We start from the raw sequence: 24,950 nt of genomic DNA on the forward strand, positions 1-24,950 counted from the left end.
TGTCTTCCCTGTTGTTGTCCAGGGCCACTCTGTTTTCACATGTCTTCTTTTCAACTAACTTGGTTGAACCGAGTCATCAAACTGATTCTTGTGGAGTTATTTGGTGTTTTGACAGGAGAGGCCACAAGAGGGGGGCAACAAAACTGTTGGTTGTGATCATGGCTTCAATATCGGGTCTTATGATATTCAACATGAGCTATCGTAGGCCTTGTGTTATGTGCAATTTTTATGATTGTGTCCTAAAAACACATCTCTGTTTCTCATTTAAGTCAACGCGGATAAAACAAGTGCATTTCATGTCTACAACTTCGATATAATTTTTTTAGGTACCTAGCTAAAAGAAATTATGAGTCGGTGTGCCAAATTAGAGGATGAAGCCGGATGTTATCTAAAAACTGCTGGCTAGGTAAGTTATTAGTGTGTTGTGGTCATGTTATACACAAATTCAACGAATGGAGATATTGACGGTAGCTATGCTGCAGCTCCCAAATGTTGGCAAGCTTGAAATTGTTGCTTGCTTTGTTTGAAAAAGAAAAAGAGATTGGTGACAGGCAGCAACTTGATCCGAATGGCCTCTGCATGATTACCACATATATAGCTGTTGCCTGATGCCCGTGCAAGATCAAACTCATGCTTGCACCATTACTGTTTTTTTAGACAAACAGGAAAGCTCCCCGGCTCCATTCATTGGATTGCACCATTACTGCCTCCTTGGCTGGGCGACACTACACCATGTTCTACAGCAGCACCCCACTGGGATAATGTATGTTTTTTTTTCATGCAAGGACACTGAAGCTGGTACAAGGTCCTTAACAGTTGGTAGAAATTGTAAGATCACCGCGGAGATGATGCAAGAGAAGGATTAGAATGCCGACCGTACATGGGGACGAATACGATTGAAGAAGACATCACTATATCTGATGCTGGTAATTACATTGCTGATGATGCTTCACATACCTGGAAGGACATTTCCAGTAAATATCTTGTTCAACAAAATGCCATGTGACGACTATGTGGAACCGATTAAAAAGAGCCCCGTCCCCGTGTCGCCATAGCGAGCCGCCACAACCCTTCCTCCTTCCCTTCTCGCCATTGCCGGTGCGCACCGCCGGACGAAGGTCGTGGCGTCGGCGGTGGTGGGGTGGCTCGTTCCTTTAGAAGTAATTTTTTACTTCTGATGCTCTTTGTACTACCTTGATTGTTGATGGATAAATTGGAAGTTTTCTCGCAAAAAAAGAGGTATTCCAGTGGCATGGCCTAGACCTGCGAGGGCATCGGTTTTGGCATGGTTTGCGGTGGCATGGTCACGACCTTCCGTGGCGAACCTGCGCATGTGAGGTGGCGGCGAGGCGGACTTAGGCCAATTCCAACGCATGACCGCAAATGAAACATTCGTTTCGTCCAAATTCTGTCCGTTTGCATCGGCAAAAGAGACATGAGTGTCCGGATGCGGCCGACCAGCCATCAGTGCGCCCAATTAGCTGCCGCATCTCAAAATTTTGTCCAGACTTCAAATCTAAACCAAAAATACATTGCAAAATAATTTAAAACAATATATATTTACACAATAACTTAAATGTCCACAAAGTCTCATGGCTGAACATTGAAAATAAACATCAAATTAAAAAAAACATAAAACTAAGGAAACCCTAGATCGGGTCATCCGTCGCCGATGTGCTGGCTGTCTTCAGTGGCCGCCATCCTCCTCCTCGTCGCCCCCGGTGAAGTCGATGTAGGGGGTGGCTGCCATTGCAGAGCAGCCATGGTGGTGACCATGCCATGGCAATATTACCCACGTATCATGCAGGTAAAAACCCTATTAGGGTATATAGGACAAAAGGTTACCCATGGAATATAAATAGGGAAATATGAAACCCATCGGATAGGCAGGTATGAGTATGGGATCGTATAACCCATACCCACATACACATGTACTAATATATAATCTATGTGAACTCAAAATTATCTCTATATAGTATACACTTCGTCATGAATTTGTGAGCTCAAAATGTATGACTATGTGTTATTTTAATGACTATGTGATGTTGTTTTGATGTGTTGTTGTTTATGAGAAAGTGATGTTGTTTATTGAATGTGTTATTGTTTGTAAGTATGTGTTGTGGTTATAATCTTTTTTTTAGCAAAAACAGTAGGGCAAAATCCCTACTGTAACTCTATTTTTCAATATGTATGTGTTGTTATTATAAGTATGTGTTTACTACATAAAGGATAATAAATGATGTAGTAACTAACCATAATAATGAGATCATCTCAGTCAAACTCGCAACACCATGAGTGGAGTACTTGAATCTCACACTTTTGCATTCACAACAACTAAATACCAATGTGTGTTGTTCATATTTATTGGAAGTTCAATCTATAATCAAGATAATCAGTAAAATTATGAATAAAAATGTATGAAACACAAAACATGAAAATTACGTTTATGGATGTTTACATGTCATGCTTCACATAGTTTTTGACAATCTCTGTCATAAAGGTACCATATTCATGTATTCCAAGGTTGCCATCCTGTTTTGATGGTCCGGTAACAAAATCATTCTCAAAATATATTTTACTATCATTCTGGACATGTACTTGGTCTTATATTACAAAGTTTGACCAAAGGTACCATGTTCATGTATTCCAAGGTTGCTTGCTTTCCTGACTGCTACTTCACATATCCGCACACACTTTGCAAGGCCAAACTGGAGAAAGGTACGCTCTGATGCAGCCAATACCTACGAGAACACTCGTTTAGGTCAGTCACATTTGATTAAACTACCAAACATGTCCATGCATTACTACGGGAGACCAAAAAATTACACGCTGGCCAAACAAGTATGACTCAATACCCTGACATATGAGTGTCCTCTATTTTAACACGATGGCTACCATGTTGCCACTTATTTTTCTTCTCACCCTTGTGGATGATGGATGTGGTGTCCACATGATCACAATGCATTCGACGTGGTAAATCCCAAGGCAATGAGCTTGCCACTGCACGACACACTTGTCATTATCTCACGCAAAGGAATGTATAAAACTTTATTAAAACAAATCTCATCGACCACAAACTACTCCCAATGCCTAGACATATAAAGACTTTATAAAAACTAATCAAATCCTAGGAATAAAAAACTCTTCATAAAAACTAATCAAATCCTAGACATAAAATACTTCTGTATCGGCGAACCGTTTTCGAACAGACAAACATTTTTTTAAATTTGGGCAGTTTTTTAAATTCAGGAATCTTTGTTTTTTTAGACGAACATTTATTGAAATGCATGAATATTTTTCAAATTCATGATTTTTTTTGACTCAGCAAACATTTATTGAATCGATGAACTTTACTAATTTTGCTTTTCACAAATGAAATTGATTTTTCTGAATATTTTCTAAAATTTCATGGACATTTTTTTTCAGATTCACTAATATGTTTTGAATACACAATCATTTTTTCAAAATCATGAACTTGATTTTATTTCCTGACAAAGTTTTTCCAAATTGTGATTTTTGATAATTTGCAAACAATTTTTTAAAATCACCAACATTTGTTGGAACTGTGAAAATTTTATGATTTCCCGGACATTTTTTGAATTCACATACATTTTGTAATTTCTCGAACATTGTTTTAGAAACTCGCAACATTTTGAAATTTGATAATCTTGAATTAATTTAATGAATGAAAAAGTAAAAACAGAAATAGAAAAGAAAAAACAAAAAGTGAAATGGGAAAAAATAGGGGCATCACGCCCCGGGGGCGGGTGTAGGTGCGTGAGGAAAAAGAGGGGGGAAATCGATAGAAGCTGGGGATCAAACCATGGCCTCTGGGGTGGAAGAGATAGGCTCAAGCCACCACGCTGCTACTATCTCTATTACTATATTTATCGGGTATAATACCTATAACAATACTAAGGCCTCATTCGGTTTGAAGGATTTTTATAGAAAAAATATGGGAACAAGGATTCCAGAGGAAAATTTTCTATATATGCATTCAGTTTGTAGGAAATGCGTAAAGGAATTTCGTAGAAATACTATTTATTTTCTATGTTTTTGGAGGAAACTACACATCCACTCAAAACTCATTTTGCGCATAGGAACGAGGCAAGTCAATTTCTTAGGGTGGCAAGTGCCATCCTATCAAATTCCTATACTACTCCAAATTCCTACGTTTATATTTCCTCCAAACCGAATGAGCCCTAAGCACACCGGCGACTTTGGAAAAAAAAAATCAAACCGTTTTTTCTTCACTTACGGGTGGCATGGCGGGTAATTTATAGCAACTTTGCGGGCAATTTAGGTGAAGGACAGGCAGAAGCAATAGCCCCTTTACTATTAGGATTAGGAAAAGATTTTGTTTGCCTGTGCATGAACCTATGAATAGTTTCAAACCCAGATTGAATCCAGCCCAAACCAAACAACTCTAGGTCTGTGGTGCAATCCAATCCAATCCAAAACTTTACAACTATAATCCAGACCGAACCAAATTATAATGATTTTTCACCCAAACCCATCAAACTATTTCTCATTTTTGGATTTAACCCGCAGTTTCAAACAGTGGACACAAGAAGCTGACGTGCCGACGTCGGTGTGCGACTCCACGCCCACTGCCTGCCACGTGCATGATGCCCCAGTCGGCGATGGCAACTTGAGAGTTGAGACTTGGAGCAGCAGCTACCAGACCATCGAATCATCGGGTATATAATCAGATGTGATGAGATACGTGTGTACGGGTATGGGAAGGACACAGAATACATGGTTGTTTGTGATTTTTTTTCTTCGAAGGAAGGGGCCACAGAGAGGAAAAACTGGAACCGTTCGATGGGGAAGGACGTGCGCGGAGCACGGATGGGAGTACGAGGGTGGAGCAGGCAAGCCGCGCTAACAATGTTATTCATAGGAATATGACAATGTTCCATTGTTGGTGCAAATTCGGGCAATTACCCTCCAACATCATATGCTACATCTCACGCTACTGATTTTGTGGTACCATATGCAACTCTAGGTATTTCATAATTTGGCTTGCCACCTTCATGCTAATAGCCGAATAAGTGAACACTATATTTATGGTCTACATTGTTAGGGATCATGTCGTCGTTAGTCGCTGCGGCTCCAGCGCCGACGGACAAGCAGACGCGCGTACTCGAGCAAGCTGTGCATGGATGGGATGTTCTCCTTGACCTTGTCCACCAGCTGCACGCCTGTGATCTCCTCAAAGACGGCTAGCCGGCGGCGGCAGCACGACAAGCTCGTCGCGTTGGACGGAAGAGGCAGTTCTCGTGGCCTTGGGCTTTACGCCGACATTAAGAGTTGTCCTCTTGGCACTAGGCCGGGAGTATCGTCGACGTCGACGAGGTCGACATGGACGTACCAGTGTGATCATGCTTCAGTTTTAACGACGTGCGAGTATTATGAAGGAAAATTATACATAGTTGTTTGTGATTTATTTCTTCTATAAGGAAAGGGCCACGGAGAGAAAAAACTGGAACCGTTCGATGGGGAAGGACGTGAGCGGAGCACGGATGGGAGTAGGAAGGCGGAGCAGGCAAGCCGCGTCCTCTGGCGCACGGCGGCTGCGCACGCGGAGCTGGCAGGGGTCCCGGTCCGTCCACGTCGACGACGGGAAACTACAGAGAGCCGGGTGGTCAGCTTGACGTCGTGCGCGCCCAGGCCACAGGCGCTAGAGCTCCTTCACCGGCTGCACGTACTATGCCAGGATCGCGGACAGGCCGCTCATGCTCAGCGGCTTGATGGATGGAATGGATTGAGCTACGTACGTGTATATGGTAGCTGGTCTTCCCGTACGGTTTGGTCCAGAGACTGGATTCTGTCCATGGATTGAGACCATTTGAGACTGCCGTGTATAAAAAGAGGGGTACACGTTTTGTACCCCTATAACTATGCACGGGCAGTCTGAGCCACGGGCATCACCACACTGAGTAAGACAAAGGAGGTGAGCCAAGGTAAGGCCGAAGCTCAGGAGAAGCAGAATGATGTCAAGACCAAGACCACAAAGAGCAAAGGGGACGAAATGGACCCCCCTCCCCCGGCAAGATTCTTACCGGGAGGCGGTTTTACCAAACTCGGCAAGACCCTTGCCGTGGCAGCTCGCCCACACCTACGGAGTAAGTCACCCTTGAGTCCACTGCCCCCATGGGACAAGGATTCGGGAGACATCCCCGTGGTGGCATGCAGATCTTTATGAAGACATTCAAGATCAGATACACCCTTTAGAAAATGATGATCCTTGACGGGATCCCAGCCAAGGAGGACCACAAGGCCCCCGGCAAGGCCCTTGCCAAGAACACCCGTAGGACCACCATCAGGCCCACGCCAGTCAAACCTCCACCGCCGTTCGCATGCAGCTGCCGACCCAACCAGCTGGGCAGGCACCTGCGTGGGGGCATGCGGGTCTTCGTGGAGACCCACCACTGCGCCACCTCAGCTGCCTGCCTGCCTACATGGAACCGCGGGCGCCGCTGGCCAGGGCGCGTGTCGACACGAGAGGGAGCGGCGACGGACGAGACAGGGCTCTCCCCCGTCCCCGATAAAACAGGGACACCTGGGCAAGACGCATTAAATGTGCCTTGTCATGTAATGCAAGGGATAACCTCACATCACTGTACCCTTTCCACCTCCTGTGTGCCACTGTGGCAACCCCTTTCCTATAAAAGGAGGCCTGAGGCGACCAAGAGGAGGATTCGGCTTTTTGGAGCTCCTCACACCCCATAGCTAGCTCAAGGACACAGATATACAATCCACCAAAGCAAGAGTAGGGTTTTACACATCCTCGCGGCCCGAACCTGGATAAAAAACCGTGTGCTATCTGTTTGATCCGCTCTTCTCACGACCACGCGCCCCGCAACCGTAGTAGGGATTCTTGTGATCCCATAGGTGTCGTTCCCACCGACATCTTTGGCACGCCAGGCAGGGGGGCAGTTGTGAGAATCGGCTTTAGCAGTTAGTTCGATGCTTCTTCATCGTCATGGCGCCCAAGAAGAAGACGACGGTGGCGGTTGGCCCGTCGGAAGCCGGACATCCCGTCCCGACGCGGGCGAACAGCGGACCGGTCACAGAAAGGACCCGGGGCGCCGTTCGCGAACACCAACACCGTCCCAGCAGCCGGAGTTTGGGAGGCGGCGATGTTCGTGCGCCTGGTAACGGGCCGCACGCCACCAAATCCAAAGACGGAGCCAGGCCCTCCGCGGGTGGCGCGGGGCCTTCCAAGATCGCTGCCACCCCGCCCGAAGGCGATGCGAGGGCCTCCAAGACTCCCACGCCGGCGCCGACGGCGCGCTCCTCTCAAGCGGCGCGCGACGAACGGCATAATCACGCCGAAGACCCCGGGCGTCGCCACGGGAAGAGCCCCGAGCGCCACTCCTGGGAGGTAGAAGACCTGCCCGCTCGCCGAGGCGCTGGTGAAGATGGCATGCGACCGCGGGGTCGTGATAGAGCTCCTTCTGACATGGTCAGAAGTCGAAGCGCGTCGCGATCCGTGCAGGTTTCGTTGCCACCAACGCCAGCAGAAGCCCTGGCGCGCGCGCAGTTGCTCCTCGATTTTCCTCCCACTACGGGGAAACTCGACGAATGGAGAGCCACTATCCGAAGCCTTGTTGCGGTGGCCAACAAAGACGAACCGAGTCCGGTGGAGCCCCCGGGTCGACGCTCCAACGGAGTCCCACGCACCAGTGGCAGGAAAGCCGGCGGCGCCACGACCATGGTGCACTCGCCTCCTCCTCGCCCGGTACCGCGGACGCCGGCCCGTCGCGACGCTGCGGGCGACGAAATCTCCATAGCGTCGTCTGACCCGCGGACCCATTGTGACCAGCGTCAAGTCCTTCGGGAACGAGAACATGAAGACGCTCGAACCACTATCGAGCGCCGGCGCGGAGCGCGCCACCAGTCAGACAGGTGAGCAGGGCCTGCTGTGAACCACCCGGCACCGGAGAGCCCTGGAGGCCCACCTTACGAGGTAGGTTGTCCGGCTTTTACCCGTGATCTGCGGCAGTTCCAGTGGCCCACTCACCGCACCTTCAAACCTGACGTGGGCAAAAAGTACAGCGGCAAGACCCACCCGTCCGAGTTCCTCAGCATCTACACCATTGCGATGCAAGCTGCCGGAGCCCGCGACGATAAGGTGCTTGCGAATTACTTTCCATTGGCTCTTAAACCCAACGCCATGTCATGGTTGATGCACTTGCCGGTAGACTCCATTTCCTCGTGGTCGGATTTGTGCCATGAGTTTGTGGGCGCCTTTACTGGAGGCCACCAAGCCCATGGCCAAGCGAGCGACCTGCACGTCATTCCCCAGAAGGGAGGCGAGAGTCTCCGCAAGTATATATAGAGGTTCAGCCGGATACAGTACAATATCCCTGATGTTCACCCTGCCGCCATCATCAGCGTGTTCCATCAGAACGTGTGTAACCGCAAGATGCGCGAAGAGCTAGCAATGAACAAGGTGAAAGATGTAGCAGAACTCTATGTTCTTGCTGACAGATGTGCCTGAGCTGAAGAGGGAAGGAAGTACCCCGGCGAAGACGCCGGCATGGAAACCGACTCCTCAGATGAAGATACTGCCGCCCCGGCGAAGAAGGGCCGGCGCCACAACAGGAAGCGCAAAGGTAAAGCCGTGCTTGCCGTCGAGGGATCTGATGACACCGGCTCCACCAAGAAAACCAAGGCAGATGACCCCGGCAAGGAAATTGCCGGATGTGTCGCCTGCCGGGCCTTGGTGGTTGCCGAGAAGCCAGGAAACTCCGACAAGCGATACTGCAAGATCCATCGCACCAAAGGTCATGCTCTCCAAGACTGCCGACAGGTTGAGCTCCTCGCTGAGAAGCAGAGGGCTGAATATGAGAGGCGGGACAAGGAGAAGGGCCAAGACGGTGCTGAGGGGTCCGGCAAGAAGCATGACGGCCAGGCGGGCTGTCGCGGCAAGGATAAACAACAGGAGAGGCCCGCCCGGGGCCGTGACAAAAAGCCAGAAGACGACGATCACGAAGAGGACGACGAATCCGGCGACCAAGAGTTTCAGAAAGTTACAGAGGCCATGGGCATCGACGGCGGCGCCTCGCTGCATACTTCTCACCGCCAGCTTAAACAGTGGGCGCGAGAGATTACAGCGGCAGAGCCGTCGTTTAATGCCCAAAGGCCGCTGAAGTGGTCCAGCACACCTATCATTTTTGACACTGAGGATCACCCTGATCGCACTACTGCGGTCGGGTGCTTGCCATTGTTGGTTTCACCAACAATACGCAACCTCAAGGTGACAAAGATGCTAGTCGATGGAGGGGCCGGTCTGAACTTGATCTCGCCTGCCGTGATCGAGAAACTGCAGATTCCTGATGGAGACCTCGAAGAGACGGGCATGTTTCAGAGGGTCAACCCGGGAAGAAGCCAACCTAAGGTAAAGTTCATGCCGCCCGTGACTTTTGGAAGAAATCTGAACTACAGGATGGAGAGGATCGTGTTTGATGTTGCCAAGATCCCCTTGCCTTACAACGGGATCCTTGGCCGCCCAGCGCTGGCCAAGTTCATGGCGGCATCACACTACGCCTACAACACCCTGAAGATGCCAGGACCTGTGATGATCATCATCATCCCCTCCGATAAGAAAGATGCGCTGATTTGCGCTGACAAACTATACCAGCAAGCAGTTGCAGCAGCTGCCACCACTAGGGCACTTGCTCCTGCCGCTGGGACCCCGGGAGGGAAGAAGAAGAAGACCGGTGAGACCTCGGACACCCACTCCGGCAAGCGCACCTCTTCGGAGTGTAGCGCTCCCGTCGAGGACGTGCCAGAGAGCTCCACCGACGGAAACAAGAAGCCCAGGGCCATACCACCGGGAACCAAGAAGGTTTCTATCAATGAGGACGACATGGGAGGGGCTTTCACCATAAGCTCCACCCTTGACGACAAATAGGAAGACGCGCTCGTCACCTTCCTGCGGGTGAATGTCGATGTGTTTGCATAGCAAGCTTCCGACATCCCCGGCGTTCCCAGGGAGGTGATTGAGCACCACCTTGCTATCTGTCCTCATGCGCGGCCCGTCAAGCAGAATGTCAGAAAGCAAGCTTTGGAACGACAAGAGTTCATCACAGAGGAGATCAGGAAACTGGAAGCAGCGGGTTTGGTAAGAGGAGTGCTCCATCCAACGTGGTTGGCCAATCCGGTCGTAGTGCACAAGGCTAATGGGAAGTGGAGGCTGTGTATTGATTACACAGATATCAATCAGGCTTGTCCTAAGGACCCCTTCCCGTTGCCGCGCATCAACCAGATTGTTGACTCCACAACTGGGTGTGATCTGTTGTCATTCCTCGATGCCTACTCCGGCTACCACCAGATCTTCATGACAAGAGAAGACGAAGAGAAAACAACATTTATCACCCCATGTGGTACGTATTGTTTCATGCGGATGCCTTTCGGGCTGAAGAGTGCTGGTTCGACGTTTGCAAGGGCGGTCCAGATTGGTTTTGAACCCCAGCCCCATAGAAATATGGAAGCTTATATCGATGACATAGTGGTCAAAACCAAGGATAGGGCAACCCTCATACCGGATTTGCAAACCTGCGCAAGATCAATCTCAAGCTGAACCCTGAGAAGTGCGTCTTTGGCGTCCCGTCCGGCAAGCTTCTCGGGTTCTTTGTATCACAGCGTGGGATAGAGGCCAATCCGGACAAGATCAAAGCTATAGAGCAGACTGAAGCACCCAAGCGAATCAAGGATGTGCGTTGGCTTGCTGGTTGCATCGCCACCATGGGCAGATTCATTTCCAAGTCTGCCGAGCACGCCCTTCCCTTTTTCAAGATCCTGAAAAAGGCGGGCCCGATGGAGTGGACGCCAGAAGCCGAAGCAGCATTGCAAGATTTGAAAAAGTACCTCTCCTCCGCGCCAATACTAGTTGCGCCTAGGCCACAGGAGCCGTTGCTGCTATACCTGGCGGCAACAAACCAGGTGGTCAGCGCCGCACTAGTGGCGCAGAGAGAGGTTGACGACGAGGTAATGGCAGTGACAGAGCCCGACACCACCAATGCAGAGACGACACAGCCAGTTGAAGTGCCGCCGAAGAAGAAAATGATGCAGCACCCGGTCTACTTTGTTAGTTCCCTCCTACAGGGAGCTAGATCAAGGTACTCCGGCGTGCAGAAACTGCTCTTCGGCCTTCTTATGGCCTCGAGAAAGCTGCATCACTACTTCCAGGCACACGAGATCACTGTCGTCACTCGCCTCCCTCTGCAACGGATATTGCACAATCCAGATGCAACGAGAAGAATTGTGGAATGGGCACTGGAGCTGTCCAGCTTTGGCCTCAAGTTTGAAAGTACTTCAACGATTCAGAGCCGAGTCCTGGCGGAGTTCATTGCAGAGTGGACCACAATGCCTGACGAAGAAGCCCAAGAGACTGCTCTCCCCGGCAAGGAGGCAAGTTGCAGTTGGATCATGTACTTTGATGGAGCTTTCTCCTTACACGGCGCCGGGGCTGGCGTACTGCTTGTCGCGCCCACCGGAGAGCACCTCAAGTACGTGATCCAGATGCACTTCCCCAGGGAGGTGTCAACAAACAATACGGCAGAGTACGAAGGGCTGCTTGCCGGTCTTAGGATCGCGGCGGACCTCAGAATCAAGAAGCTCATCGTCAGGGGCGACTCGCAGCTCGTCGTCAAGCAAGTCAACAAGGACTACCAGAGCCCATTGATGAAGGCCTACGTCGATGAAGTGAGAAAGCTAGAAGAGCGTTTCGATGGTATACAGGCTGAATACGTTCCCCGAGCGGAGAATGATATCTTCGATTACCTGTCAAAACGCGCTGCCCTCAAGCTACCTGTGGAACTAGGTACCTTTGTGCTCCAGCTAACTCAGCCATCCGTTGATCCATCAACAGAGCAGGACAAGAGGAGGAAATCAGGACCCGGCAAGTACTTTCCCGCCGAGCTCCCCGGAGCCGTCGGCAAGGATGTTGTCGGGGACACTGAACCCGCCATGGGACGGCTAGCTCCGGCGGAGCGTCAAGCTCTTGCCGTCGAGACAGCCACTCCTATAGCGGAGGAAATGCCTTTAGTCCTCGCTGTCGAGCCCCAGGCTCCAGCGTGGGCACAACATACCGTCCGATTCCTTCAAACAGGGGAGCTTCCTGAAGAGCAGGAAGAAGCGGAAAAAGTAGCCTGTCGCTCTACCATGTACCAGTTTGTCGATGACGTCCTGTACAGAAAGAGGCCGAACGGTGTGAAATTGAAGTGTATCCCTCGGGAGGAAGGACTGGAGCTGTTGGCGGAGATACACTGAGGCATATGTGGATCCCACATCGGGTCAAGGGCCCTTGCCGGCAAGGCATTTCGACAAGGCTTCTTCTGGCTCACCGCCCTCCAGGATGCGACGGCACTAGTCACCAGGTGTGAAGCGTGTCAGTTCCATTCAAAGAAGCTTCATCAGCTAGCTCAAGCCCTTCAAACCATTCCTCTCTCCTGGCCCTTCTCGGTCTGGGGGCTCGACATACTGGGCCCTTTCCCCCGCGCTGTCGGGGGCTTTGAGTACTTGTACGTTGCAATCGACAAGTTCATAAAGTGGCCGGAGGTGGAGGCAGTGAGGAAGGTCACAGCTCAGTCAGCCGTCAAGTTCTTCAAGGGACTAGTGTGCCGTTTTGGTGTACCCAACAGGGTCATCACCGACAACGGCACACAGTTCACAAGCCGCACCTTCATGCAATATATCCAAGACCTCGGCAGCAAAGTCTGTTTCACTTCCGTTGCTCACCCACGAAGCAACGGTCAAGCTGAGAGGGCAAACGCTGAAGTACTGCGAGGCTTAAGGACCAAGACCTTTGACAGGCTGCACAAGAGTGGAAGGCGTTGGATTGATGAGTTGCGATGGTTCTTTGGTCGATCAGGACGACACCAAATCGAGCCACCGGCTAGACACCCTTTGCCCTAGTATACGGGGCGGAAGCAGTTCTCCCCACTGAATTCATATACGGGTCACCTCGAGTGCTCGCTTATGATGAGCTTGAGCAAGAACGACTGCGGCAAGATGACGCAATGCTCCTTGAGGAAGATCGTCTTCGGGCGGCTGTGAGAGCAACACGCTACCAGCAAGCCTTGCGCCGCTACCATAGCCGCAAGGTTCATGCCCGAAGCCTTGAGGAAGGCGACCTTGTCCTTCGGCGCGTTCAATCGGCCAAGAATTCCAACAAGTTGACGCCAAAGTGGGAAGGCCCTTATCGGGTAATACGAGTCACCAAGCCCGGCGCAGTCTGCCTGGAGACCGAAGATGCCGTTCCGGTGAGTAACTCCTGGAACATTGAGCATCTTCGCAAGTTTTACCCGTGAGGCGCGGCTTGCCGGGCCCCCCGGCAAGCCACCTTTTGTACAAGCATTGCCGATGATGCATGTAACCCTCTGTACAAAGCCAGGCGCAGACCCTGAGCATAAATAAATGAAGCGCTGGCACCCTAAGTTATAGCATGCATGCTAGGTCGAGTCTCGTCCTTGGTTAGGGTTGATAGTGCTTAGCGGCGACTAACCCCTAGCTTAGAGGTCGAGTGTGCGTCTCTTTGTCTTTCTTTTGTCTTCTTTGGTTCGCATGACACACGGATATCCGTGCCGAACCACTTGGGGAGGAAAAGAAGATGAACAGACCAGCATCTAGCCCCCGGCAAGCCAGCATTGCCGGGGGCTGCAAGAGCAAAGATTCACCCACGGCGAACTAGGGTTGCCGGGGGCTGCATCTTCAGATAAGTTCTTCATCCCTTATCATGCATTCCATTATGGACTGAGGTATGTGAAACCTAGTTTTCCCCTAAGCTACCGTGCTCCCATAACTCTAGGCCCTAGGGCTCGTTCCTGGGGCCAAGTTTGGTCGTAGTCGCGGCAGCGAAAGGATGAAAGAAGGAGCCAGAACCCGCCTCATCCCTGCCTCCGCCAAAGGCGTGAGGAAGGTCGAGCGAAGTGGGGAGACGGCAAGGCATGTTGCCAGGCAAGGAAATGTTTATCTTGAAGATATCAAGGATTTACTCCTTGTCGTGGGTTCCACCAGCAAACAAATGACCCAGCAAGCATCCCTTTTTCATTAAAAACATTCCACTCAGGTACAGTCCATAGGGAATGAAAAACATGAATGATGGGATTACAAGTTTTAAATTCAACAAAGGCCCGAAGGCTTACAAACTAAAAAGAGATAAGGTGCCTGTAATCCCTTTCTTGTCCCTCTCCTCAGGAGGCAGGTCAAGGAGGCGAAAGAGACAAAAGGAGCGCCTAGGCGAGCTACGGGTGGCAGAAGACACCAAGAGAACATCTTGGTGGCCGTCCAAAGGCTGGATGGTGATGGCGGCGCCGGAAGCAGAGCTCGAAGACGAGGCGGCAGGACATCAGCACGCGTCGAATGCGTTGGTGCCCACGTACTCCGACTTGACGGCCTTGCCGCCCGCCCTCTTCCTCTTCCGCAGCCTCCCAACGCCAGCCGCCCAAGGAGACGACCCCAAGAAGTTCAGGGAGCCGGCGACGCGGATGATGGGGTCGCCGGTGCCGCACGGAGCGGCACCCGACACCTAATCGGACCCGTCATCCTACCGCCTACTACCCTCATCGTCGCTGCTGCTGTCCTCCTCGCCACTCCCGCCCGAGGAGGAGTCTTCACTATCAGAAGAGCTCTCCACGCAGCACCTTGCACGGGTCCCAAAGCACCCGAAGACCTTGACAGAGAGAAGGCCACCCTCCATCAGCTTAAAAAGGAGAGTGAGCCCCTCCTCAAGCGGTGGATATGGGCAAATGTCTTCCATCCCCGATGGAGATACATCACGTGAGGGGTGGGGAAGTCGACGCGGGCTCGCGTGCCACTGATCCTGCAGCCCCTCATGTGCAGCCACAACGACTCTGGCGGATCCAGCTCCATCTCCCGCGCGAATGGAGTCGGGAGACGAAGGCGACGGCGAGGCGGCCGGCGCAGCCTGACGAAGAACTCGCAAGGGTCATCCCCAATGTGGCCCTCCATGGGGGGAGGAACTGCTCTTCCCCGAGTGCCGCCCCATCCTTCTCTTCCCCGAGCACCTCAGCCTCGCCCACGGCATCGCCCCTCCCCCTTCCCCTCGTGGCTGGCTCTGCCACCGCGGGTGCAGGAGACGGAGGGACGCGTTGTCGAGCGGCGACCCTCGCCGCTACCGTTGAAGGACCAGGATTCCCTCTCTCCATGGCGGATAGAAGAGAGGAGCAGAAGCTGAAGGAAGGAGGAGATGAAGGAATGCGGGACGCCATCCCCCCCTCCCGCTCTTTATAAAGGAACGGGGTGGGGGCTCGGCCGCCCCGCTCAGCCAATCAAGACGCGGAAGGCGCATGGAACTGGGACCGACCCGCCACCCCAGCCCGCGGCGGCCCGGTTTCCCGCCTCCACCATTCGCCACCCCAAGCGCATGAGAGCCATGTGGCAGGCGTGCAGGACCGAGGCGACGGGTGAGGCGACCTCTCCCCACCCCGTGATCGTAGGGAGTGGACGCCTTGAAGACCACGCCTCGGCCCCGTTCAGTAAATGGGTCGCGCACTACTAGGAAATGGCCTACTAATGGCGCACTGGTTTTGCCTACTAATGGCGCATCACCGGTGCGCCATTAGTAGCACGCCACTAGTAATTTTTACTAATGGCGCACCACTGGTGCGTCATTAGTATCTGGTATACTAATGGCGCACCATCCAGTGCGCCATTAGTATATAACACCATGCGTCATTAGTGTGCCTCCCAGGGGCCATATTTAACCATGTGCTTTGGCACACTAATGGCGCACTGCGGATAGATGCGCCATTAGTATACTTGGCATACTAATGGCACACTCTGTCTTGATGCGCCATTAGTATCCTTTGGCATACTAATGGCGCACTCTGTATTGATGCGCCATTAGTATCCTTTGGCATACTAATGGCGCACCTTGTGGTGATGCGCCATTAGTATGAATATTTGTTTTTTTTACTTTTCTGATTTTTGCGCAGGTTACAAAATATATTATTTGACAGAATATAGACAGTAGCACACAGCAACAGCAAATTCATCAAATACAATAGAAGATTAGTCTCCGAATACAATTCATCATATTAGTCTCCGAATTCAAAAGACCGAACAAAGATAAAACATTACAAGTCTCGAGACCGCGAGTATCGAGTTTGTCTTCACATTACAAGTCGTTATCAATCATCTAAACTACCATCACATAGAAGAGAGCTGCGGTCATCGCGATCAAACTGGTCTCCATCCGGTTCCTCCAACGCTCCCTCCGCTCTCCTTCTAGATAGCGGGCGTATCTAGATTCGGCCTCCACCCTAGTGGTGTACCCTTTGTAACTGTTACCGCTGAAACGGTGAACCTGTCTCCAACACTCCTCCCAGTCGTCGTAGACTCCGGGAACCTTACCCTTGTACACGACATACGACGACATCTCTATGCACAAGCCAAACAACAGACAATACATACATAAGCAATATATAAGTATGCAACAAAAGGATCGGAAGAGAAAAGCAAGACATTAATAGCACAATTCATGGTCCTACTAATAAATAGCATCGATTACATCTAAGTTGAACGACTGTCCAAACCAAAGAGACATACAATTTATTAAAGTTTAATTACAACATGAGCCAATCAATGTTTCAAAACTACACATCACTACTTTCGACTCGACTCATGGACAGGAGCGTGGATGAAGCCGCCGTCTGTCGTGATGGTCATGAAATCGCGGGCGTTGTCAGCCTGCATTTGTAGCATTCCGTCTATCTCAATGTTGGACGGTTGATATCTGAGGAAGAACTGCCCCGAGGTATGAAGGACATCTTGATGGATGATGTCCGCAAACTCCGACTGGATGCGGAAGAATTCTTGTCTGATGTCCGCGTCCTGGATTGCCGACAAGCTCGCGGCCCAATCTTTGAGATTATTTGGTAGCAGAAGGTGATGATGGTCCCTTACAATCGCCCGCATGTGATGGAGGGCATAGTAGGCATCCTTCTGACCGCCAGGCGGCTGCTTGACGCAGCAGAACATCGTATTGTGGGTGAACACGTGCTTGCCGTACTTACGAACTGCCCTGATGAAGGTGCCTCCAGATTTGGCGTAGCCAGGGAGAACATCATCAAGAACTTTCTTGATATTTGTATAGTCTATCTTGGAGTTACGGTTCGGGTCGAAATACGTGGCCATGGAATATTTCAGGCTTAAGAGGATGAGTGTGCAATGTGTGTCACTGCACAGAACACGGAATGTTAGAAAAAAAAGAACGATCGAAATCTAAGAAATCATATGTTACGGGGCGGTTAAGGGATGACTTACTCGGGAAAGTAAGGCACAAGGAAGTTATCCTTATCTGGGTTTGCCAAAATGACGTCTTTGAGGTGTGAACTCGCGACTTGGCGGTCCCCAGCGCTGCTCAAGAGCTTGGCACGGATGTAGAAGGGGTCGACGATCACGATGTCCGGGGTCTTGTCTCTAATGATCCGCATCTCCATACTCAGCGAAAACAGCCGAACGAAGGTGTAGTGCAGCGGATGAAGGTTGAACATAGCAAAGATGTCATCAAACCGCAGGACGATCGTACCCCCGATGGCGCCATCCACAAAGCCCTTGCCCTCTGGCACCTTGGCCACGAAAAACGGGTATGCCACATCATTCTCTCTGAGATGCTGCTTCTCCAAAGAAAGAACACTGTCGTGCAGACTCCGCATAGCACCGGTTGCAGCACTGAGCATATTTGCCGGTAGCATCGCCCTACCCGCCACATGCACCCTCCTCGAGATATCCTTAGGTGAAGGTGGCCCGTCCTGAGCACGGATCATACTCGGTGCCGGCTGGCTCGCACCGGCGGCCTTTTTAGTCGGCCGTTTCCGGCCCTTCTTCTTGATCTGCTGTAATGGGACCGAGTTCTTCTCACAGACCGCCTTCTTGAGCGTGTTGGGGCTGATAATATTTGGCACCTCCGCTATCCGAGGCTCGGTGAAGGCGGCAGCTGGAGGCGTCTCCTGAGAACTGAACGCCAGACGACGCCTGTTGCAATTGGGTTTCTCCGTCGTACCAGCTAGATCGCGGTCGTCTTGTTTGGGTTCTTGAGAAGGAGGCCCGCAGAATTCGTCACCGTACCCATGTTCGGCAAAGTACTTATCGACATTGGTAAATGTACCATCGTCGTTGTCGTCGTCGTCCGGATCCTGTGCCATAGGGATGTCCAGCATGTCCGGTAGCGTTGCGGCGTTCTTGCCATGTCTTGGCGCCGGCACGACTGGCGGTCTTGTCTGTGGGGTGGTGTCCCCCGCCCCCAAACAAATCTGGCTCTTCGGCCAAAGCAGGAGCCAGCTTACGCAGGCGCTGAGGGTCATCTCATCTTCTTCGTCGGCCCCAGCGGGTCGAATCGGAGGTAACAGCTCGTCGCACCTGGCAGCACTCGAACCACTTCAACCCTATACATTGTGGGTGGCATCGGATTACCGTGGAACACGGGGTTGCCCGGTTGAATGATTCTGCCCTTGGCAACATCGACCAACTCACCGCCCATGAAGTGCAGGAGAGTACAAGGAACGTTGGCGGCGCCCTACGAAAACATGTAGGGCGTCAGGGATGCCCAGTCAAAGGCAAGGAGATGAAGTCCTCGGCCGAGAGGCTTAGTTACCGTGATGCCGTCGAGCTCGGCTAATGTCGAGGCACCGCCAACGGCGGGCGTGCAACTGACGGAGGGGCCGCTTGCTGGCGAGGTGCCGGCCGGCATACACTCGGGTGCATTAAGCTCCAATGCCGGCGTCGGAGACACCAATACCGCCGCCGCAGGAGACACCAATGGCGCCGCCGCCGTAGACACCAATACCGCCGCCGCCGGAGACACCAATGGCGCCGCCTGCGTGTTGTGTGAGTTGCTGGCCGTGAAGCTGGGAATCGGGGGCGGCCCCTGTTGGCCACCCGCAATCCACGTCGTTATCCCATGAATCAAGGTAGGCATAATGCCGGTAAGCGTCGATCCCAGTTGTTGTTGCACTTGCTCTTGGACCATCTCCGGAATCTGCACCACTTGCGCCTTGAGTGCTTCAACCTCGCGCGACTGGCTTTCCAAGCTGGTTTTTTCTCCTTTCGCCCACCAGCGCCATAGTATGACGACCATTTTGTGGACAAGCCTTTGCCGGCCACACGACCAGCTGACGTCGGCTTATTGAGCTTATCCCTATTTTTCATTATGTTTAATGCCCTATTCAAAGGGGTGTCGAAAGGGGAGCTCTGAGACGACCCCGCGCTACTGCTTTCTTTGTCCTGCGAAGGAATGTGAACCATTTAGAAATATTGGGGATTAATTAGAATGCAACCATATGGAGCTAATTACGCGGGGGTGTATTCCTTACCAGAACAAGCTCAAGCTCCTTGGTCTTCGGATCCGTGGTAAGCTCCTTTGTTACCGGGTCCTCCTTGTACCGGGCCCTGAGAAAGTTCCTGGTCTGCTTGTCACTGTATTTCTCGAAGCGGGGCGGTAGGCCTTGCTCGGCATGCTCCGCGTCCTCCTTGTCCCATACAGGCTCCGCCACTCTGTAACTGCCAGGACCGAGTTGGTGGACCCCTATGTTCAACTGACGCATTTCTTTCCCCCACTGACTTGATTCGGAGGTTGCAGGGCTCTCGCACTTGATCTTGAACTCCTTGTAGTCATCTTCGCTCATCAAAGGATATTTCGCCTTGATCTTCTCATAACTATCACCTTTGTCAATCATTGCCTTCACCGTGCTTTTCCATGTAGACAGGGCCGTGCTCATCGTCGTGAGGGCGGCACCGTTCACTTTATTACCCGAGAGGCGTGTGTTTGCGAACTAAGCGGGGAACTTGTATCGCTCATGCAGCTTCGTGAAGAGGAGGCTGCGCAAATTCCCTTGGTCCTTATGCCTTAGGTTCTCGGTGTTGATCGAGGCGGTGCTCCGGAGAATGCACCCGAGCTGAATCGAGTACCCCTTGACTACGTGTTTGGGCGCCGTCGGATGCCCGTCGGAGTTCACTTCAGTAAATTCCTCCTTGACAGTGCCGAGCATGTTCGGGCGCCGGTCCTTTCGTTGCCTCTTCGGTTGGCTGCCATCTGTGCGTGCACCGCCATCATCAGTGGTGGCATCCGCAGCGCCATCATCAGTGGTGTCATCCCCGACGCCACTAGGGGTTGTGTAGTCAGGATCGGTGTCTTCCGCGGCGTCCTCATAGCGGTGAGGTTCTTCCTCCAACTCCTGGGACAGCTCCCAGAATTGCTTGCCGCCCGAACCGCCGGCCTCATCGTTGTGGGCCATGTTTCGCTCTAAATAGGAAAAAGTTTGGTCAAAAAGTTGGTTATTGTCAAGGAACAAGATCATGGTCTCATCATTTAGGATCTGTCGACACCGAGGCATCCTAAAAGCTAAGCTTTTATCATTTAGGGTTTGTCGACGCCGAGGCACCCTAAAAGCCTAAGCATACATCATTTAGGTTCTCATCGACACCGAGGCACCCTATAGAAGCCAAGGTTTCATCATTTAGGGTTTGTCGACGCTGCACCCTAAATGCTAAGTTAAGTTTTCATCATTTAGGGTTTATCGATGCCGAGGCACCCTAGGTTGGGCCTAATCACTTGGCACTAATCACTTGGCTCTATTGCCACCTATGCAGCAAGAATGGCGAGGCAGTTGATCCTACTTAACTAAGTACTAAGATACCCCGGCCCATGCATTAGTTGCAAGTACCCCATATGTCCTATTTTTAGCAAAGTCATGCTAAAATTCACGGAAAATTTCAGCATGACCTTTTCTGAAAATAGGACATATGGAGTACCCGAATTTGTCAGAACGGAAGTTAATCGACATTCCGGCAAACTCAAGGGCCTCTCGGGATACCTGCAATATCATTATCCCTGCGTAATGAAGTCGCCAATGGGTTATTTCAGAAGATCACAAGTAGCATCATCACAAGTACAACATCATCTATAGCTTTATATTAACAAAGCATCAACACATATACAAAAGACCACTTATGCCAACAGTATGGTTTATATCAGATTCAGAGTTAGAAACAGGAAAAACCGGTGCTTCAAAGCCTACTGGACACAATTTACATCTATCAGTACGGGATGTCCTAACTAATTTCAAGTGTTCATAGGTGAACTTGTACCATGGATGAGCCTAGTGCTTCATTAGTCAACTGAACAGAGATAATAGGGCACAACACCATACATAAAGTGATGAGCATACATACTACTGTTCAAGCAAATTAACTGAATAGTATTGTGTCAAGTTCAGTTTGAAAATTCAGTTACTGCTTGAGTGATTTGACACCAAAAATTACTCCCAAAAATTACAATGATTGTATATTGACTGCATATATTCACTGTATAGGACTGAATTCAGTCAAGAAAACCTGTCAATTTCTGTTCACTGCATATATTCACTGTACAGGCTGTCAAGTTCTATTTCAGCTCAAGAATGGCACACTCAACTTCATTGCTTCAACCACATGGACAACAGAGCAAATGTTGGAAGTTGACAATATACTTTAGATTCACACATGCTCCCCTAATTATTTTGTCTGTATCTTTAAATTATCTACTTTAGGCACAATCATACACAATTCTAACTAATTCATCACTGTAGGCCAGCGTGAAACACACTCCTCCAAAAAAAGCCTAAAATTCCACTATTATTGCCTGTAAAAAGGCCTAATATCCACTAGTATTGCCTCTAAAAAGCCTTAAAAGTCCACTATTGTTGACAATCAAAATATGATCTGAACTGTAAGGAGTTAACTGAAAAATGAGTGGTTGTTGGCATGAGGGAGTAAACTGATTGTTGGCACAAAAATATTGGTTCTGCAAACATGAAAACAGTCACAAAAATAATGCACTTGGTTTGTGTTGAGTTTTTGCTTTCAGGGATTGGTTTGTGTTGAGTTGTTAACCTAAAGGTTCGGCAGTTTGAATCTCCTTTAGCTAGTTTGAATCCATGGACTACCCTGTTAGATTGGGACTGAAGATAGGTACCTGCTTATGTTTCTATTCCGTCACCAACAATGGCTTTTCCAAGAATAATATCCCTGCATGAACATAGGTGAGAGGTTAACTAACTGCCTCAAAGGCATAATCAATGCATTAGCTCGAAGAAATAATGCGATTGACACGTCAAAACTATGACAGAAATGTAAAACTTGATGGCAACTACGACATGGCAAGAAAGAACTCATATGTAGTGATGGCAGAACGTATGAATTTGCCGCGGCAAAATTTGGTTCTCCCTAAAAACAAAATGGAAAAATTGTGGTGGAACGAATCTAAATTTGCCATTCACTGCATATTGGAAATTGCCCTAGAATACCCCTACCAGTTCTGAACCAGATTAAAAACTACATATCACAAAAATACCATGGTACAGAATGGTGGTGAAATTTGCCATGACATTTCTACTAGTGCACTAGGTCATGGCATGTCATCTGTACTAGTCTACTGGGTCATGGGATGCAATTTGGGGTGAGAAAACTAAACACAAAATTCGGATGTGCCTCTACTGGGTCATGGCACATCAATTTACAGATAATCAAACTAACAAAAATGAAAAAAAGACGGGGGGTTGAGGATGTTGCCACCAGCAGTGGAAAAGGAGGAAGGAGGAGGCCCTCCCCAATCTTGCAACCATAGACTGCCACAGTCGAGGGGAAGGAGGGAATGGGGAATGGTGGAGAGAGGGAGGAAGGAGGAAGGAGGAGAGGTACCTGGTCGCCGGAGGGGTTGGGGTCGGGGTCCGAGCTCGTCCGGTTCCTCGCTTGCCGCGGTCGAAGGAGAGCAGGGGGCCGGTGGCGGAGGACGGCAGGGGCAGGCGGGGTGGAGGGAGCACCTTGGTTGGGGCGGAGCGGCGAGGGCGACGGGGCGACGGAGCGGCGAAGGCGACGGACGGGAGGATGAGGCATGGCGGACGGCGGCGGTCGAAACCCTAGGCGGTCGCTCGCTCGCTTCTAGGGTTGGGTTGGGGGTGGGTCGATCGATCGATGGGGATCTGGTGGCGAGGGAGAGAGGGTCGAAGGGGATCTGGCGAGGGAGAGGGAGATAGCTAGGGGGAGGCTTACTAATGGCGCACCAGACCACGATGCGCCATTAGAAATCTTTTTTTAGATAGCAATGGCGCACCCCGCAGTGGTGCGCCGGCGCACCCCGCAGCTGTGCGCCATTAGAAATCTTTTTTTAGATAGCAATGGCGCACCCCGCAGCGGTGCGCCATTAGAAATCTTTTTTAGATAGCAATGGCGCACCCCGCAGCGGTACGCCATTAGAATTTTTTTATTACAGTTCGAGCACAAGTTATATTGCACCTAACCCAATCCACATTAGAACCCGCCCACTAGCCCGACTGGTCAGCACGCAGCACACACACCAGGAGATCCTGGATTCGATTCCTAGGCTTCACAATATTTTTTTGCATTTTAAATACGGTTTGATATTTATTTGTGTTTAAATATGTTCAAACTTGTTTAAATCATAACAGTAATATTTTTTTATAAAAACAGTAATAATTTTTTTTAAATATATTCAAATTTGTTACTTGAAAATATTATCGGCGGCGGCGGTGGAGCGGGGGAGGGTGCGGGGGGGTGCCCGTTGGCGGCGGTGGAGCGGGGGAGGGTGCGGGGGGCCGGGTGCTCGTCGGCGGCGGTGGAGGGGGATCGAGATCGAGTGTCCTCATGAATTCAAAAAGTGCCCGTGAAATTGAAAAATATTCATGATATCAAAAAGTGCCCATGAAATACAATCGAGAAATGAAGACTACAATTTAAATACAATCGATCTTAGCTAGCTATCTGTTCAAATCTTCTTGCCCTTCTTTTTCGCAAATGGAGTTCTTCTATGAAATAGACGTCCTTTAGGTAGGGTGGTCCTGCTTCTTCTTGTGGTGTGTGCTGCTACTTTATCGTCGTCGTCATGTTCGATCTTCGGGTCACCGTACTTGTCGAAGTCGTGCTCATTGGCTACTCCATCCATTCCAATGATCTTCCTTTTGCCTCTCCTCACGACAACATGATTGGGCTTTGACGGGTCGGTAATGAAGAAGCATTGGTCCACTTGGGAAGCCAGTACCCATGGCTCATTTTTCGCGGTGACGTTTGCGCCCGCGGTCTTGGATTTGGTTTCGGGTATAACCATGGTGGTGAAATACCGGTCTTCTTTTAGGACACTCTTGGCCCATCTGACACGGAACATCGAGACCTTCTCTCCAGCGTAGCTCAGCTCCCAGATCTCCTCGATCCTTTCGTAGTATCTGTCCTTGTCGTTACCGGTGTAGGATTCCATCGTTACCCCGGAGTTCTGATAACCATCACTCTTCATGTCCTTGTCCTCGGTGTAGAATGTGTGGCTGTTGATATCGTACGCCTCATAGGTCATCAGGTTGTGCTTGGCGCCCTGTGACAAGGCGAATATGAGTTGTTCTTTCGCGGAAGAATCCTCATCTAAAGGGTATGACAGAAGCTTCTGCTTGAACCAACGCGTGAAACATGAGTTGTGCTCTTTGATTATATCTCCGTCCGTCCTCTGTTGGCCTCGGTCATTGTACCTCTTCTCAATAAAGGTTTTGTGCTCTACCACCCAAGGATCGACCACGTCTATGTGTTATAGCGTGACTAGGTTTGCTATTTCAAAGTCGGCGAGTCGACCCTCGAAGTCGACATGCATTTCGCGGCGACCCTCACGGTGACCCCATCCAGCGAGCCTGCCGAGGTGCCTGTTGACGGGCAGACCAACGGGGTTCTCGATGCCTAGATAATTCGTGCAGTAGGAGATGCACTCTTCGGTCAGAAAGCCCCTGGCTATACTTCCCTCTGACGTGACATGTTGCGAACGTATCCTTTGATGACACCATTCATCCTTTCGAACGGCATCATGCTGTGCAGGAACATCGGCCCGAGTTGGATGATATCCTCCACGATATGGACCAGCAGATGCACCATAACATCGAAGA

The sequence above is a fragment of the Triticum dicoccoides genome, chromosome 7A, assembly GCF_002162155.2.
Source record: "Triticum dicoccoides isolate Atlit2015 ecotype Zavitan chromosome 7A, WEW_v2.0, whole genome shotgun sequence".
Classification (NCBI taxonomy): Eukaryota; Viridiplantae; Streptophyta; class Magnoliopsida; order Poales; family Poaceae; genus Triticum; species Triticum dicoccoides.